The sequence below is a fragment of the Triturus cristatus genome, chromosome 2_1 (assembly GCF_964204655.1).
Source record: "Triturus cristatus chromosome 2_1, aTriCri1.1, whole genome shotgun sequence".
In the NCBI taxonomy this organism is placed as follows: domain Eukaryota; kingdom Metazoa; phylum Chordata; class Amphibia; order Caudata; family Salamandridae; genus Triturus; species Triturus cristatus.
This window is the reverse complement of record NC_140581.1, coordinates 992,777,444-992,795,581: the sequence shown is the minus strand read 5'-3', so window position 1 is coordinate 992,795,581 and position 18,138 is coordinate 992,777,444. Positions and strand designations below refer to the sequence as shown.

The 18,138-nt window shown below is 48.7% G+C and overlaps 1 protein-coding gene across 2 annotated transcripts in view; it reads right to left on the bottom strand.

Annotated features, from left to right (window-relative positions):
- The window catches only part of MLLT3 (MLLT3 super elongation complex subunit), a 504,841-nt gene that overhangs the window by 460,625 nt on the left and 26,078 nt on the right, over positions 1 to 18,138 (bottom strand). The gene's annotated exons all lie outside the window — the stretch shown is intronic.

Sequence of the window (18,138 nt, the reverse complement as noted above, 5' to 3'; positions counted from 1 at the left end):
TCAACCCAGCTCAAATTGCCTGTGTAGTGCTGTGGACCAAGGTGAGAATTAAAGAGTGCGCTAATCTCTCACATTTGAACGCCTTCTGTAGGGAGCCTTTGCTGTTTCTGTGAACACAATTATCAAACTGCAACAAAAGAAAGCCTCTTTTAGTTCCGACTAAAGGCCAAGGATCAGAGCTCAAAAAACGGGCCTGGCCCCTTAAATAGCCCAAAGCTGATACAGTCTACTTTAAATATCTGCTACACAAAGATCAGCACTTTATTTTGCACTTTCATATTTCAACAATTCTGCTCTGTGAGGAGGTCACGTTTAAAGTGATAGGGCTGTTCAGTTCGAAGAAACTTCCACATGTTGTATGTACTAAGCAAATCAGTCAGACCATAGGCTGGATGCCAATGGAGTTGTAATACTACAAATTAAGAATCGGTAACGATAAAAATGAATAGTAACTAAATGCACAAACCTTTTTGTGCACATCTATTTGATACAGTATGAAAACTCACTCATTTTCTAAATTATTAAAGACTGAAAATAAATGAAAGTACATCCACAAAACGATCAGATATTAAGAAAAGGTAAAATAATGTGAACAATGTTCTATCGAAGCATTTTACTACATAGATTCCTAAACTAGAACAGTAGCCACAAGTATCACTTGTAAAGAATTCTTAAATATTAAAAAGATCAGGAAGTTTTGCATTAAAGGGAAAAGGTAGTCGTGTTTTTTCCGTGTTTGCACGTTAGCAAAATTTTCACTGTCAGACTCAGCGAAAAGAGTTTTAGAAAAAAGCATCTATGCCATCATCTGGGTCAATGTTACCAGTATTATCGATTTTCTTGACGCACATATTTAAGATTACAGTTTCTCAGAAAAATAACACTTAATGAGAGATCGCCATAGAGTGAGCCAACTGTTGCGTGTCTGTTGTCCAGTGGTAAATTGGCATGAGGAGGCAGAAGGGGGCTGGGAGATGGCAACAGAAATACAAATTTGTTTTGCAGTGAAAATTAAAGTGCAGTGAATCTTTTGTGCTTTATCTGCATATGCTGTGCAGCACATAAACAAACCATTAAAAAAAACAATGAGTGAATATATGTGGTAAATCTACACTAACGGAAAAAAATCAATTTAGCTGCTAAATTCTAATATGCTAGTGCACTGTTTAAACATACCTGTTTACGGCCCTTGATTTGGCCCTTATTCCATTCCAGTTTGCAATTCAGCGCCAGGTACACCCTGATAGGAGGGTCTCTCGGTGCTGTAACAGATGCGATTATATACAAAGCTTTAACCAAACCACCACCAGAGCCCTAAGCAATAGTGTTTTCAACTGTTTACAACAGCTAAGGAGGGTAGTAAGGTTCCTCAGTTCAAGACGAGAAGGTTAGTTCTTAACTATGCTCATTAGGAGAGCGCTAGGTGGCGCACTGCAAGATGGCCGCACTGATGTGAGGCTCCCGATGCTCGACCCCTCGCATCCGGCCTTTCTCCGTGTTCCGCTGACCTAGCAGCGCCCCGGAGGTCCCCATCTTCTGCGGGACCGGGGCTCTACCATCGGTGACATTCTTGGCCGTCTACATGCTCCCTGGCCCGAGTTTTGCCGACTTTCGCTTAGCGGCCGCGAGGGACGCGGCTGGCTGGATCTGAGGCCGGCGCCGGGGGCTACGCGAGACCGCGGCGCCCGAGGGAGGCACGGGCCGTGTGGCCGGCGGCGACTGGTCTTACAGCGCGGGACCCGCAGAAGAGGGTCCCGGTCCTGTCCGGAGCTGCTGATCCCTGATCCCGGTTTGGAGGGGTGCATGCTGTGCCCACGGGACTCCTGAGCCCTGCAGGGACCCCGAGACAACGCCGATCCGAGGAGAGAGGCGCGCACCTGAGTAAGCGGCCCCGTGGGGCCGGGCCTGGATTCCTTCCTTGTGGTGGCCTAGAACTGGCGCAGACAGCGTGTAGCACCCACAACAGGTACTGGCGTCGGCGGCGGGGGCCCATCGCCACACGAGGGTCCGTGTGCCCCCCCCCCCGTCGCCGCCTGGGCAGAGAGGGCCCCCTATTTCCTCCCCCCTCCTTGGGGGGGGTTCAGTTGCAGATCGCGGCGGGGAGCGCCGCCATAGTATGCCCGGGTGGCCGCTGTGGGGGCTTGATTGGACACGGGCCCTGTGCCTGAGAGAACGGTGGGACTAGACCACGCCGGATCACCTTTACGCGGGGCTGCGGCACCCCCGGTGGTCTCTTGGCCCGTCGCAGCGGGAGGAGGGCACCGCTCCTGCCCCTCGAATCCGCACCAGCTGGCTGTTGGGACACTGGGACGACGAGCCACACAGCGCCTGGGCACCGGCGCACGTGCCCCGAGGGCAGTCATGGGCAAGGAAAGGGGTGCCAAGACGGCGGCCGCGCCCCACCAGACCAAGATTGACCGTTTCACGACCTCCGAGCCCCCGGGTGTTGGGGGGGAGGCGGCGCCGACTCCCGGCACGGACCTTGCCGCCATTCTGCAGGCCATCACCGCCTCCCGCACGTCCTTGGAGGGGATGGTCGGGGAGGTGAAGGTGGACGTGGCGCTCCTACGACAAGATCTCCGCAATGCCACGGCCCGCATCACCGAGACGGAGTCCCGAATTTCGACCGCGGAGGACGACATCCGGCAGCTCCAGGATCAGGTCCGGGAGCTCACGACCCATTCCAAGGAACTGCACCGGCGGGCGGAGGATGCCGAAAACCGGGCCCGCCGCAACAACCTCCGCCTGGTGGGCTTTCCGGAGGGGGTCGAATCTGGCCGCACCGACGACTTTCTAGAGAAGTGGTTCAAGTCCTGGATGCCGGCGGCCAGCTTGTCCACCTGGTTCGTAGTGGAAAGAGCGCACCGGTCGCTGGCCGCCAAACCTCCGGTGGGGGCCCCACCGCGCCCCTTCATCCTGCGGATCCTCAATTTCAGAGACAGAGATGCTATTCTGAAGGAGGCGCGAGTGCAGTCTCCTCTGTCCTTCAATAACCACGCCATCATGGTTTTCCCCGACTACACCCGGGAGGTTCAAGAGCAATGCCGCTCATACCTGGAGGTGAAACATAAGATGCGCTCCTTGGGTCTTCGCTACCAACTTCAATTCCCGGCCCGCCTCCGCGTGGTCTTTCAGGATAAGACCCTGTTTTTCGACACTCCCCGGGCGGCCTGGACTTGGCTCACTGAGGAACGACCCCTGCGCCAATCTGGGCGGGCGTCCCCGGCTCGGAGGCCTTCGGACCTGGATACAACCAGACCTCCTCGCCCACGCCGCAGGAGACGCACACAGTCCCGGCGGCCCCGGGGGGGGTTGGCAGCTGGGCCTCGCTCCACGAGCATGTCGGGCAGGAGGCCGAGGGACTCGTCTGCCTCATCCGGGACATCCTCTCAGGCGGCTGGGGGCCTCCGGAGCCGGTCACCGCGCCCGCCGGACCCGTCCCTGACCCCCCTCATCGCGCCTGTGGACCTTTCTGATCTCTCCCGCAGCCCGGCCATTTGACTCTGGGTGGTCTTCTGTCTTGGCAGCAGCTCTGGCGGCCCGGTCCCGCGGCTGAGGCCTCCGCCACGGTCCTGGACTCCGCGGATCTCCGCTCAGGGGTAGTAGTCTAGGCCGGAACACTTGCATCCGTACTTCTGGAGGGGTCCACCACGCTCTTGACACCCGAGCGTTTCGCTTGGGGCTTTTGTAATAGTTGTTGAAGTTAGGGCGACAGATGCTTCAGTTCTCGAAGTGTAGGGTGGGGGGTTGGGGGGTGGGTTTTGTTGGATGTTTTGTTGGATGTTCCTCCTAGGGAGGGTGGTCCTCTTCGTTTGTGTCTGGTTTTTCCTGGGTGCGCCGCATCGCTGCTTCCTGCGAACGTTACCGCAAAGCTCCGCGCTTGCTCACACACACGACCTGCTGCTGCCCGCTCCCGTCTTGGCGCCCCTTGGCTTCCTCCCGCGGGCGTCACTGCAGCGCTCCGCGCTGGCTCACACACACTGTCTGCTGCCACCCGCTCCCAGCCTGGCGCCCCTGGCCCCCTATTGCCTGTCCCCTGCCTTCCCCATGGGTCCTGGCCCCTGCGCGCCGGTGCGGCATGAGGTCCTCCTGGCTCCCCTGGGGTGGCTCCGACCCTGCGGCGTCCCATTGCGCCCGTTGTATCTATGGCTGACGTAGCCCCCAGGGCGCAGCTGCGTATCCTGTCCTGGAATGTGAACGGCCTGCTGGATAGGCTTAAGCGCACGGCGGTCCTTAAGTATGCTCAGCGCGTTGGGGCCGATGTCCTCCTCCTTCAGGAGACCCATCTCCTTGGGGAAAAATGCCCTTTCTTGGCGCGTTACGGGTACGACCGGGTGTGGCACTCGGGGTTTTCCCGTGGTTCCCGCGGGGTGGCGGTCCTGCTGCGTCGTTCCTTCCCCTTCGTCCTTCAGAGGGTGGCCCGTGCGCCCCATGGAATCGGGATTGCTATTTGTGGTACACTGGAGGGTCGCCCGGTCAGCTTCCTTTCGCTCTATGTGCCTCCCTCGGGATTGTCGCAGGCTTTATCCCACGCTGCCTCGTTGTTGGACTTTCTCCCCGTGGGCACTACCGTGCTTGGGGGCGACTTTAACGCGGTCCTGGCCCCACAGCTGGATTCGTCGGGACCGATTTCGGATTCCCGCGCCGCGCGGGCGAGACAGCTGGCGGGATGGGCGGAGGCCCAGGGCCTCTGCGACGCCTGGAGGCTCTGGCATCCTCACGATCGTCAATACACCCACACTTCAGCCGCCCACCACTCTCACGCCCGTATTGATGTGATTTTTGTCCCTCCCACCGAGTGCGGAAGCGTCCAGGATGCCCGCATCCTTCCCAGGGGCATTTCGGATCACTCACCAGTCCTCCTGGGTCTGGGCCCCCCGCCTCACGCGGCTAGGCCGGTGTGGAGGTTCAGCGCCTGGTTCCTCCAGGATAAGACATTGCGGGAGGCGGTTGGCACTGAGCTTACTCATTATTACGGTGCCAATGAGGGCTCCGTTTCGTCGGCGGGCACCCTCTGGGAGGCTTGCAAGGCAACCATCAGGGGGGCGGCCAAGGCACATGTGGTGCGGCACCGCCAGACACAGCTGCGGCAGCTCACTGCTTGCGAAGCCCGGGCGCTGCGGCTGGAGCAGTCGCTCTCCGAGCACGACGACCCGGCGGTGGACCGACAGTTGCGGCTCCTTCGTCAGGAGATTTGTCAGCGGTCCCTCGAGGCGGCCAAGCTTCTTTGGCAGTCCTCGGTAGCGAGGGTGTATGGCTGGGGGGACAAGAACGGCGCACTGTTGCACCGCCTGGCCACTTACCCCAGGGCGTCGCGCATCATTCCGGCGATTACCGACTCGTCGGGGGTGCTCCAGTCCTCCTCCGTGGCGATGGCAGCGGCATTTGCCCAGTTCTATTCTCAGCTCTACCGAGCGCCGGACCTTTCTCTGGACGCCCTGCTCGCGCCCGGGAACGCCTGCTTGGCCCGGCTTCGGCCGGACGAAATGGAGAGCCTGGAGGCCCCCATCTCCGTCGAAGAAATCGGGGAGGCAATCGGGCGTACGTCAGCGGGGAAGACACCAGGCCCGGACGGCTTTCCTCAGGAATTCTTTGCGGCCTATAGGGACACCCTGGTCCCGCGGCTGAGAGCTCACTATGCGGAGGCGCTTGAGAGGGGTTCCTTCCCCCCGGAGTCTGACCTGGCCACGATTGTGGTTTTGCCCAAATCCACGCCGCCGTCCACCGATAGAGCTGCCTACCGCCCAATTTCGCTCATCAACACCGATGTGAAGCTCTATGCGGCGGTCTTGGCCCAGCGGCTTAGGCCCCTGTTGTCTACCTTGGTCCACCCGGATCAATGTGGCTTCATGCCCGCTCGGGGCACGCGCCACTGTCTGCGCCGTCTCCATGTGGCCTTGGCCCACCGCCAGCGTCTGACCCCGTACCTCGCTCTACTCCTCGTCGACTTCGAAAAGGCTTTCGATTCGGTGGGGTGGACTTACCTCTTCGACGTCCTGTCCCGCATGGGCTTTGGCCCTCGGTTCGTGGGGATGGTGCGAGTGCTCTATGCCCGGCCCCGTGCCAGAGTATTGGTTAATGGTGCGTTGTCAAGGCCCTTTCGGATCGGCCGGGGGACGAGGCAGGGTTGCCCACTGTCGCCCCTTCTCTTCGCTCTGGCGATGGAGCCTCTGGCCGCCCTGATTAGATCTAACCCCCTCCTTCGGGGGTGGGAATGGCCTGGCCTGGAAGCCGACAAAATCGCCCTCTATGCGGATGATGTCCTACTATACCTTGGGGACCCAGCGCGCTCCGGACCGCGGCACTATCCATTCTGAGCCGTTTCGGTCGGGCGTCGGGTCTCTCCCTCAACCCGCGGAAGTCGGTCCTGGTTCCGTTGCACCCCTCCAGGGAATGCTTTGACTGGCAGGAGACCATCCCTCTGCGCCGCTTATCATTTCAGTACCTGGGCATCTGGGTCTCCCTCCTCCCGGAGCTGAGCTGGGCGCTCTACGTCGCCCCCCTGGTCAAGAGAGCCAAGGTCGACCTGGCGCGATGGCAACAGCTGCCCCTTAACCCACTAGGGAGGGTCGCCCTCTACAAAATGATGATCCTTCCCCGGTTTCTGTACGTATTGCAAAACGCCCCCCTCTCCTTTCCGCGACCATGGTTCCGCGAACTAGACGGGATGGCGACGAGATTTCTCTGGGGCGAGGGGAGGCGACGGCTAGCTCTGTCGACGTGCCGCATACCCACCTTTGACGGGGGCCTGGGCATGTCTGATCTTTACCTCTACTACATGGCCACCCGCCTCCTGGTCATTCACGACTGGTTTGGAGGGGGTTGGTCCGACCCGGCCTACAGGGTGGAACTTAACGGCTTGGGTTTCTCCGATATCCAAGATCGCCTGTACGGCGCCCCCATCCCTGCCTCTTGCCCGGACATCACCAGGGCTTTATTCCTGTCCTGGCGAGCGGCGCTCCGCCTCACCCGATGGACGGGACGGTTGACCCGGGTCACTCCCCTGTGGCACGGGACGTGGTTGCAGGAGGTCACAAAGCTGGAAGGCTTCAAATCCTGGGACCTCATCGGCATTTCCCAACTGGGGGACGTCTGGCGGGGGGGGGCGGATGTGTTCCTTTTCAGAGCTGCAGGCACGTTTTTCCCTTCACTCCTCTCAATTTTATAGATACCTCCAGCTGCGCCACGCCATACGCACCTACACCCCACTGGACGTCCGGCTGCCAGACCACAGCCCCCCGGAGGCTCAGGTCCTGCTGGGCAACCTGGGGAGGGGGGGCATTTCCAGGATGTACCGCTCCCTCGTCAATTGCACCCCTACATCCCTTGCGGGTCTTAAGGAGCGCTGGGAGGGATGGGTGGGTCCCCTGGATGAGGCCGACTGGCGGGACGCCCTTATGGCCCCCCGCTTGGTGACAGCCTCCGCTAAGCTGCGACTCATCCAAATCTATTATCTCCATGCGGCATACCTCACACCGGCTCGCCTTCACCGTGCGGGCCTCTCCGGGGACGCGGCCTGCCCCCGATGTGGTTCCGAGCCGGCAGACTTCCTGCATATGGTGTGGTCCTGCCCTGCCCTGGAGGGGTTCTGGAGAGGCATTGAAACCGAGCTTACGGAGGTCCTGGGGTGGGAGGTGCCACACGACCCCCGACACTCGCTGCTGGGCATCACAGATGGCTTAGATGGCACGCGTTCAGAGCAGCTGTTTCTCATGACGGCCTTGATGGTGGCCAAGCGCGACATTGCAGCGGCATGGAAGCAGCCGTTGCCGCCAAGTGTGGCTAAATGGGGAGCTGGGGTGGACTGGTGCGCGGCGCAGGAGCGGACTCTCTATCGGGCACGAGGATGCCCCAAGAAATACCGGAAAGTTTGGGGGAAATGGCTAGGCAACATACTTTAGTAGGGCGGTTCGGGGGGTGGAGGGGGGCTTCTGGGGGCGGGGGGGAACGGGGGGTGCTTCCTAATGTATTGCTGTGTGGTACTGCTTCGGAATACCAGACTGTTTCTGTTGTTGTACTGTTTAAAACAATAAAAACTTGTTTATCAAAAAAAAAACTATGCTCATTAGAAAAGAAAAGATGCTTACCACCTAGCTGTTTGTCTCAGGAAACTTCTTAGAAAAGTTAAGCAGAATGCAAGTTACCCTAGATCTATACTTGTGATGTTTACTAGCAAAAAAGAGAGGGTTCAACAAAAAAACCTCTAAAAGATACCCTCTTCCTTACTAGAAACCAACACATATTGTCATCTAAGTCTCCCTGAGATGCAACAAGACATCTTCAAGCTCACCACCACTCCAGGCTGTAGATGTCTGGATATGATGTAGCAGATGCAAAGCGTTTTCAGAAGCTCTTGGCAAAAGGAATTAGAAAGTATAGGCATGGGTACACAAATCCACTAAAGACCAATAGCGTCTTGGCCAAACTCAAGAAGATCAGGGCATGTTTAAAGATGAAGAGATGATAAAATCAGGCATTTGGATACTGCAGAAATCTGGGCCATCAGAGATAACTTGGGGTCAATTAGGACATTAAGCCCCTGAGCCCCCCAAACTGCTTGGGGGCCATTGCTCGCAACACTCTCCAACTGACTTACACCTGGTACTTTAACCTCCCACTCTGCGCACAACCATTTACACTTACTCAAACTGCTGGCACTAGAGCTATAGCGGTGTGGTTTGACCTTATTGGTTTCCCTTTCCCCTATATTGTTTCCTTTTCAGTTGAGTAACATTACTTATGTGTTCATTGATGTTGACTCCATCATGACTTAACACTACAATGCTGCTGTTGCAGGCAGCACATGCCCTCTCCTAACGCTTTAAAAAAAAAAAAAAGATTTACAGCACGGGCGCCAAATGCATTTGCAATGCAATAGGACTCGCATTTGTGAGAGTTTAAGCTATTGGCATTGTAAATGACAATGCCTTTTATTTATCTGTTTTAAAAACAAATAAATAAAAGACATTGTCATTTACAATGATAATAGCTCAAACTCTCGTAAACGCGAGACCTATTGCATTGCAAATGCTTGTTTCTATTATGTACAAGTATCTTTCGTATTGTTTTTAAAATTGTATTTTTTGTGCCTTGTAGCCCTGAAGAAGTCCTTCTAGGACGAAAAGCTTTGGCTACTCGCAGAGGAAGAGTTTTATTTTTTTTTATTTTTAAATCGAAGATTATGAATAACGAAATTGCATTTTAAGAACGAATACGATGAAGCCTGTGCATTATGTAAAACAACTGTTAATTTGGACTAGATTGATACATATATTGTCTTGCTGAAGGAATTTACATTGCCTTCCTTACGGAAATCTGGTTTAATGATCACTCAAACCATATACTAGACTTCATCATTCCACCAGGCTGCTCCATCCTCAGACATGACCAGCCAGGTCAAATTAGTGTTAGGCTATCTATCATTCACAGAGAAGAAAGTCAGCTCAACACCCTTGAGACCATTTGGTATTCAACCTTAGAATACCTTGGAACTGAACTCACAATGAAAGGCAACACGCGTACCAAACTCCACGCCATCTATCACCCACCTGGTGACGAATACTCTTCACAATAGAACTAACCGACCTAATAACACGGTTCCCCCTAATCAACACCAATTAAGTGTTCCGAGGAGATTCCAACCTGCAGTGGAGAGACACTGAAAACGCCACAGTATAAACCTTATAGAAATAAACCTCATGCAACTCTGCAGCAAGCCGACCCACAACAAAGGCTCTACTTTAGATGTGATTATTACCAGAAGTGATCTTGCTTCTCTTCGATCCATCATGCCTATCTACTGGTCAGACTACCATTTAATACTGTTCAGCCTAATGGACCTCCCCATATCCGACCCGGCCCCATCCACAAAGACTAAACACTGGTCAAAGTACATCAAACAATTCCCACTAACAGAGCTGGAATCAAAGATCAGTGCCCAATTACATATACAACCCCTCCCTCCCAGAGTAGATGATCTTATTGTGAACTACAGCTCAGCAATGACAGATATTCTTGATCAAATGGCACAGCTTAAACTAAAGCGATCCAGAAAAATCTAACCTATATACTGGTACAATAGTGATCTGAATCGAGAGGAGACAACTGAGAGACCATAAGACATTGGAGACAGAACCACCCTTCGGCACTCACTCCTAAGATCCAAACGGCTCTCCTACAAAAAACACATTTAGGGAAAAAGCCACATTCTTTCATAACCAACTTGACCGTTCGAAAAATAGACCTAGGGAGCTCTTTAATATAATCAAACAAACTACCCTGGCCCCCAAACACAAAATAACAGCCACCAATGAACGCTGTGACGATATAGCCAACTTTTTTACTGACAAAGTTGCAAAAATTGAACACTCTCTTATCCAAGACACAAGTTGGCAAACCCAGCCCATCTGTCCTACTGTCACTCAGGCCAAACGTGAAACTTGCCCTCAAGATCAAGCTAAAGTCTGGAATGCCCCCCAAAAAACAAACTCAACTATGATCACCTTCCCCTGAAAAACAATGCTAAATGAACAGACTTTAGACCTATGACAGAAGGGGGAAATCTTAAATATAATCGCACATATGAAGCTCACATCCCACACTGCTGATACCCACCCCTCCACCCTAGTACAGAACATAAAACCACATCTTCCCGTTTTGGACCAAAATCATCGTCTCTCTTTCATCTGGCTCAGTAACAGACTCCCTCTAACTAGGAGAAGTCGCACCCATTCTCAAAACGCCAAGGCGGACCCTAATGACCTCAAAAACCTCAGACCTATCAACAACCTTCCTTTCCTAACCACAGATATTGAAAAGTGTGTCCTGCTACAACTCAACCAACACATAGATGAATTCAACCTCCATGACACATTCCAATCAGGCTTCAGCACAACTGCCCCGCTAAATATAAAAGACGATATTCATAGATCCTTAGATGGAGGCTACTCCTGCCTCCTAATCCTCTTCGATGTATCTGCGGCATTTGATACAGTAAACCACCCTGCTTTACACAAGATACTCAAGAACTGCACTGGCATCAACAGCACAGTCCTAAATCAGTTAAATTAGGACCATCTACAGCACCGAACCTACACCGATCCTATCTACAGCACCGTACGCAACAAATAAAAATCAAAAGCTGCCTCTCAAAGCCTGCACCAGTTCCAAAGGGGTGCCCCAAGGATCACTCCTCTCCCTGCCCGCTTTACTTTCTTCATGGAACCCCTCACAATTATTCTGAATCAAGCAGGTGTCAAGTACAACCTTTACGCTTATGACACGCAACTCTACTATGAAATTAGATCACCTAACAACATCGGGCATCTGGATGACACTTATCAAAATACAATCAAGGCTAAACAATAACTATCTAAAGCTCAACCCCGATAAAACTGATCTGCTACTCATCTTCCCAAAAAACAAACCCAAACAAATACAAGACTGACTCAAGAATCTGGACAATCTATACTGTCCTCTATCTAACTCTGTAAAGTCCTTGGGTGTCACCCTGGATAACAAACATGTCAATGAAGGAGCACATCAATAAATCAGGTAAAGGGGCGCCTTTTCACACTACAACACCCCAAGAAAATCAAACCGTTCATTCCCTTGATTATCTTGAAACAGTAATACAATCATTAGTCCTATAAAAACGACTATGGTAACGCCATCATCACAGTAACTCCTAAAACTCACCTTGCCCCCCTAAGAGCAGTCCTTAATGCAGCAGCCAGAATCTTCACAGGAATTAAACCGTTTGTTCACATCTCACCTGCGCTCCTAAGTCTCAATTGGCTTCCACTGAAAGAAGGTGCATCCTCAAGACAGTCTGTACCGCACGCATAGCCCTTCATACAACAAACCCTGGATACCTAGAAACCAAACTCTCAAGAGCAGGAAGAAGCAGGGCTCTACGAAGCTCCAACTCTCTTCTTCTTATGCCTCCAAAGCTGAAGAAGAAATCCTTTCAGCTGCACTTTCTCAGGAAATGCCTCTAGGATTTGAAACTCTCTCCTCAAACATCTCCGCTGCACCCTCATCAGTTTCAAGCAGGACCTCAAATCTCTACTGCTTAACTACAGCAGCACATACGTGAACTGATCGAGTATTCCTAAAGACCCAACCTGCATCAACTAGACCTCAAGACGGACGTCTGACCAATTCAATGTTTCATTCATTCTTATCACCATTATCTTATTGCGGTATGGTTATTGACATCTGCGTTTTTACGTTTTAATACTTTAATGAAATGTTTCCTATACTTTTTATGACTATTTCGACCTTCATGAATCTCCCATGTAATTCAATGTTATATGTATTCTCATAACATGTTAAGAGCTCGGATACCTTCGGGTCTAGCTAGCTCTATATAAAACTCGAAATAGAAAAAGGCATAAAGTAGTAGTGCAGATTCACCTATTCTGCTATAGTCCAGATGGATATTTCTGAAAACCTCTAATATTTAATTAGTAAATTCAAAAACAAAACAAAATGTAGACAAAATGCTAGAGATGCTCCCAGGGGCACCATGTGCCGGTGTGGACGGATCAAACATGAAATATGCTCAGCCACCAGTTGCGTGCTACAGACAGGAAGGGGTGAGCATCTGTAAGCAGACCTGACCTTTCTCTTCTGGGTTGAAGTGGACGAGCAACCTGGCAGAGGGAGAATAAAATGCAATCTGTGTGCTTTTTTTCTCCTATTCCCGCAGCCTCCCGGTAATGGCAGAGATTGACTGATATGGCAGGTTGAGTGGTGGTTGGTAGGACCTTCTCTACTGCCACAGAGTCTGCACGGACCTGCATACTATAAGAAGCTCTGTTTCAGGATTAGCCATTTCAGTGGATGATTTCTGATTTTGTATTCAACACTTACCATCAATTGCTTTAGTGTCTCAATATGGACAACTGAACGAGATACTTTACAAATATTATAAATACAGTCAACCCTCTCAACCTAACTAAAGACATTATCAAAACATAAAAAAGTAACTTTAGTCTTACCTATGTGGTAAAAAGACCACAGATCGTTATTCCTCTTAAATGCACCATGATGCTTTCATAGCTAAAACTGGGTGGATGGCTCCTAGTAAGCTTGAAGACCCACCCCCCCCCAATGCACTCTTTGTACTCCAAAATCTAAGAATGTATATTAATTGTCGGCCAGTTAGATCTAAATGATGGCACCTGGGCCGGAACTCAATAACCCTGTGCGATGACATACCTCCACCTGCTCTCACAGCCACACCGCCCTACTCATTTGATAGAGTAATTCTTTCATCTCTGTCAAAAGGAACCCCAGCAGTTCATATGTGGTTCTGTATCAAAGTTTGCTGGTCATTTATTTTCTATACTGAATGGGGCAGCTCAACAATTTTGGTCCATAAAAATGAGAGTCCACTGCCCATAGTTCTAATGGAGCTGGCTGTAAATAGGTTAAGGCTTTAAGCAAGCACTACAATGGGACATTTTCTCTTACAGAGGCCTCAAAAGGTACCCCTGTCAGGGCAGGAGAGCGCAGCACACCCTACTAGTTTCTCAGGCTCTACCCAACTGTAATTTGGAGTCACAAGCAGCCAAAATCACTTTGCATTTGAAGGTGACATTACAGGCCTTGTGGCTTGACACAATGTAACTAGCTCCTGTGCAGCTCCACAGACACAAATAACTAAGAAAGTACGTTCTTACTCGAGAGGTTTTCTACAAAACAAAAACATTATTTCAAAGGAATTCTCCACCTAAAAATGTTTTTTATTCCAATGATCCCTTTGCTGTTTGTATTTCAATGATTATTAGAAAGTTAGGAAGTTGAAAAAGATAGTGAAAGTTTTTAGAAAAAAAAAAAAAAAAGCTTGATTAAGTTGCATAAGAAAACTCTAGCCTTACACACCCGTACAAACAACTTTAGTTGACTAACCTTCGATGCCCAATACTCTAAATCCCTAATCAGAAAGATGCGTCAATTTGTTGTATGAAACCGCACCACAATTAAGCTACACCAGTACCAAATTAAACAGGTAGTAGACAAGCCAATATATATTTATTTAGAAGCAGATTTTCTCCCACGGCTCCTGGAATACTCCCTAATTTGACAGTCCTAAATATCTATAAAAAAACACTTTAGAATGATTCATACAAGCAATGATCGAAAAATCTACAACAAGGTGATAGCATAAGGAACAAACAACTCATGAAAAGTTAAAATGCATCCTTGTTCGTAATGGTTAATGTGACCTCATACTTAGGTGAACATAGTTCATTGGAAAAAGTACAGGTTCTGCTTTTAGAAAGGAAGGACTGCACAACTCAGATAAAAGTGATTCATAACTGCAAGTTGAAAATACCGCACCCTCAAGCCTAAGCAACTCTCCTGCTCCTGGAACATTTGAAAAACTAAAAAGCCTCCTCCGCTACTATCCCACTCAATTAGCACCTCAACTCATCAGGGAATTGGAAACTAACCTTTCAATGCGAGTAAAACGTGCCAACTGTACAAAATGTGCTATTCACAAAATACTAAATGCTTGCTAATCTGGTTATTTTTCCATTTAGAAAACCAGAAATGCAATAAGTAAAGAAAAGGTAATAAACGAATAAAGAAAAACAGCTGTAAAACAGTAACTTCAGGTTTTACATAGAAAACATGATATATACAGGTTTAATTCCACAGTGAAAATGTGGTAGTTGTTTAAGTTGAATCTTTATAGCGCTGCATGAAGAGGCTTCACAAATCGAGTGGGCTACCAGTGCAGTACAACTAACTCAACTTTGTGAGTTCAAGACACTTAGGGAATGGTGTTCGGAAGAGGAAACTCTAGTAAGATACAAATATATTAAAAAAAAAACATAAGCAGATGCAGGAAGCACACTTTATGAACCGACTCATCAAAAGGAACTAATAATCTATCTCTACATCAAACGCAAAGGAAGCAACAACTGCTGAATAAGCCCACCAGAACTCTGCAGTGGATGTATTGAGCCGTCTTAGCAGCCCAGCCTACAAAGGAAATGGACACTCATTTGTCTAACATCTGTCGGAAGACTGTTCAACTTGGTGAGCTCCTGAATGGCAGGGAATTCTTTTGATCCCAATAATAGTCATAATCACATGTACTACACACGATTTCCTTCAAAGGGCCTTTATAACCGATAAACTACTTTATCTCTTTCCAGAGCCACAACAAATCTTGCCAAAGGAAAAAGGTTAACGAGGGCAGAAATGTTCCTTCAAACCAGAGGGCAATAATAGCATTGCCTTTTCCCTAATCCGTAACACCGAACAAGTGGCCCACTGTAACCTGCTTGGTGTACTTTGTTTGAACAAGTACTGTTTAAATGAATAAATCTGCACTCTCGTCTTCACCTTCACCCCATGTCTAACTGACCACTCCACTCATCACCCTTTATAATTAAAAATATTTTACATTAATACAATTTAACAGTGAGCCATGCCTCAACCAAGTATGGGTTTCTCGTGGCTTCTTTGCTTAATCAATGGTTTACACTCCACCTCATTTACTGAAAGGTTTTTTCTCACACTACAAATTAAAGATTATTGCTTAAGCATTTCTACAGCACTCCGTTCTATCGAGTGCCATCATAAGTAACACTCCTGTATTTTTGCATGGACTTGTGGCATGCTCGGTCATAAGTTCACAGCTTACAATGCACCAAATGCTCATTGAATAAGGATGGTTTTGGGATACATCAATGGCTCAGATGCTTGCTTGCTCTGACAGCAGATATAATTTCATCTGGGCAGTCAAACTTTTAGCCAGGCTTAGTTTGCTGCTGAACATAAATGGATCACAATCTGGCAAGGTCATCGCTCATTCACCTCTACTGACAGAGTACATCAAGCTGGTGCTACAGATAGCATACATTGCTGATTTTGGATCCACAAAGCTTTTGTCAGTTCTACACTGGTCTTTGCTTGCAGCATAACAGCCCTTCGTTAACCCCACCTGAGGCAGTCTTGTTAACCTGCCCAACCCAGGTATCCAACACCTTTCCAAATACATTCAACTCTATAGTTGTTTATGGTAATGACTTGCAAATTTACAGGTGTTAAAGGTGCAGAGTTTCACAGGTACTGCAACGAATTTACGAATGGGATTTTGAAACCCAACAGTGTTGTCTTCTCAGTGACATTTAAATCGAACAGTCCTAATGGTTTACAATAACCGTGGATATCTTCTTTTTCTTTTTACTTTCGGAAATGTACTTTTTTTTTTTTTTACTGTCTTTATTATTTTTTAAAGTACAGTTACATCATTACAATCACTGATATTTGAAGGACCAACAGAGCAATCAACATAGGACATTGGAATAAATTCTGAACTGACCAGATTATGTCAGTATATCTAGCTAGACCCTTTCCCCCGTGGTGTCGAAGTTTCCTTCAGTGGGGAAATCAACACTCTTGAAACAACTCTTCCAATGATGGTCTCTAGGAATGACAAAGCATTTAACAGCAATGGTAGTAAGGTTAAGACCGGAAACATCAGCCCTGTGTAAATTAACTGCTTTAAAGTCCTGCAGAGGTTTTTTGTTTAAGGAGGTCTTCAAGGCGCAAACTACTTACAGCACAGTAAAAAATAATTGGGTAAAAGTTAAGGTTTTGAGTCATTCCCACACCAGTATGAAGCAAGGACAGATGCAGTGTTCCACTCAGACCTCCTGGAAGGGTATTTCCTACATGTTCAATTAGATAAAGCTTTTGTCGTAAGTGCCCGAAACGGAGAGAATAATAATAGGTCACCTTTATCTTCACGAGCAACTTGCCAGCATGAGAATAGCAAGATTCTGGAATTTCGATGTCAGTGTTGTCTGCTTTAAAGTGCTGCAAGGAGCTGGTAATAAAAAGATATAATGCTAGCCTCCAGGCTTGACATTAAATGAGCAGCGCTGGACTTTAAAAATGCCTAGACACTGAGAGCCAAAGTATATATGACAGGGGATACCACACCATGGAGGCAACGAGTGGAGTACACAAACGTATTTGATATTATTACTAGAAAGTTTTATTAACAAACTATAAAAGGGAACTGATTACTTTGGCATGAGAACTACTTAATAAGACAGGGGGCCCTCCTCCCAACGTTTTTAAAACGGTTTTCTTGTGAGTATCTTTCAGTTTGCTGGTTAGTAAGCAGTGCTTTATAAATCCGAAACAAACCAGTATGGATTTGTTCTGGGATAGTGGGAGCGAGCAGGTCTGCAAAAAACAAAATCTCTTACCAAGAATGTTTAACAGACTGGCAAACCCAGAACAAAAAACCTGAATAAAACAAACCCCGATAGGATATGGTAAATTGGAAGCACTCTGATCACGTGAAACCTCAATCTACTTTCTCTCGTGTTAGTTCACCATTCAGGTGTGAACATGGCAACATTTCGCCCAGGTCATGGTTCTACAGGGTAGACCGATTTACCTGCAAAGACATGTGTCCATAATATTGTCCCACCACTTAGCTATACTATAGGTGACTCATTAGTATAAACACCACTTGTTCATCACTGCTGTTACAGAAGAATCTGCAATTTGTCAAACTATTTTAAATCACTATTATGTCATGATAGTCCCAATAAAACCATGGCAAACTGCCCATTTTAAACACAGAAAAATTAAACATTATTTGCTTTTTAGTTGAAATCTTCTACAAAATTTCGATCAGGTCGGAAAACATGCTTTCAAATGTCTCTGAACTGCTAACATTTTCTAACCGTAGTCACCTAAAATTAAATTGAGAGTAACAATCTAATTCACATATATTGCAATTTTCCTAACAAACCGGCGAATGCTGGCATGTTTTCCCCATCAAGGTTATCTATATTTAATAAACGGTCTTTAAATTAATGCATAATTCCTAAGGAGGATGACCCCCCCCCACAAACACACACACACCTCTATCGCCACCCCACTCCCCGCACACTTTTTAAAGAGTCTTTAAGAGAACTCTTTCTTTTTGGGGAGGACAATGTAAACTCAGCACACCTCTTGACCAACTTCTAACACAGGTCAAGAATTCAGAAAGCCTGAGACAAATGAGGCTAAAGCGCAAAAAAAAAAAAAAAAAAAACACTACCCGAAAAATGGAAGGAGGTTTTACTTCACTTCTCTTGTAATTACTGACAA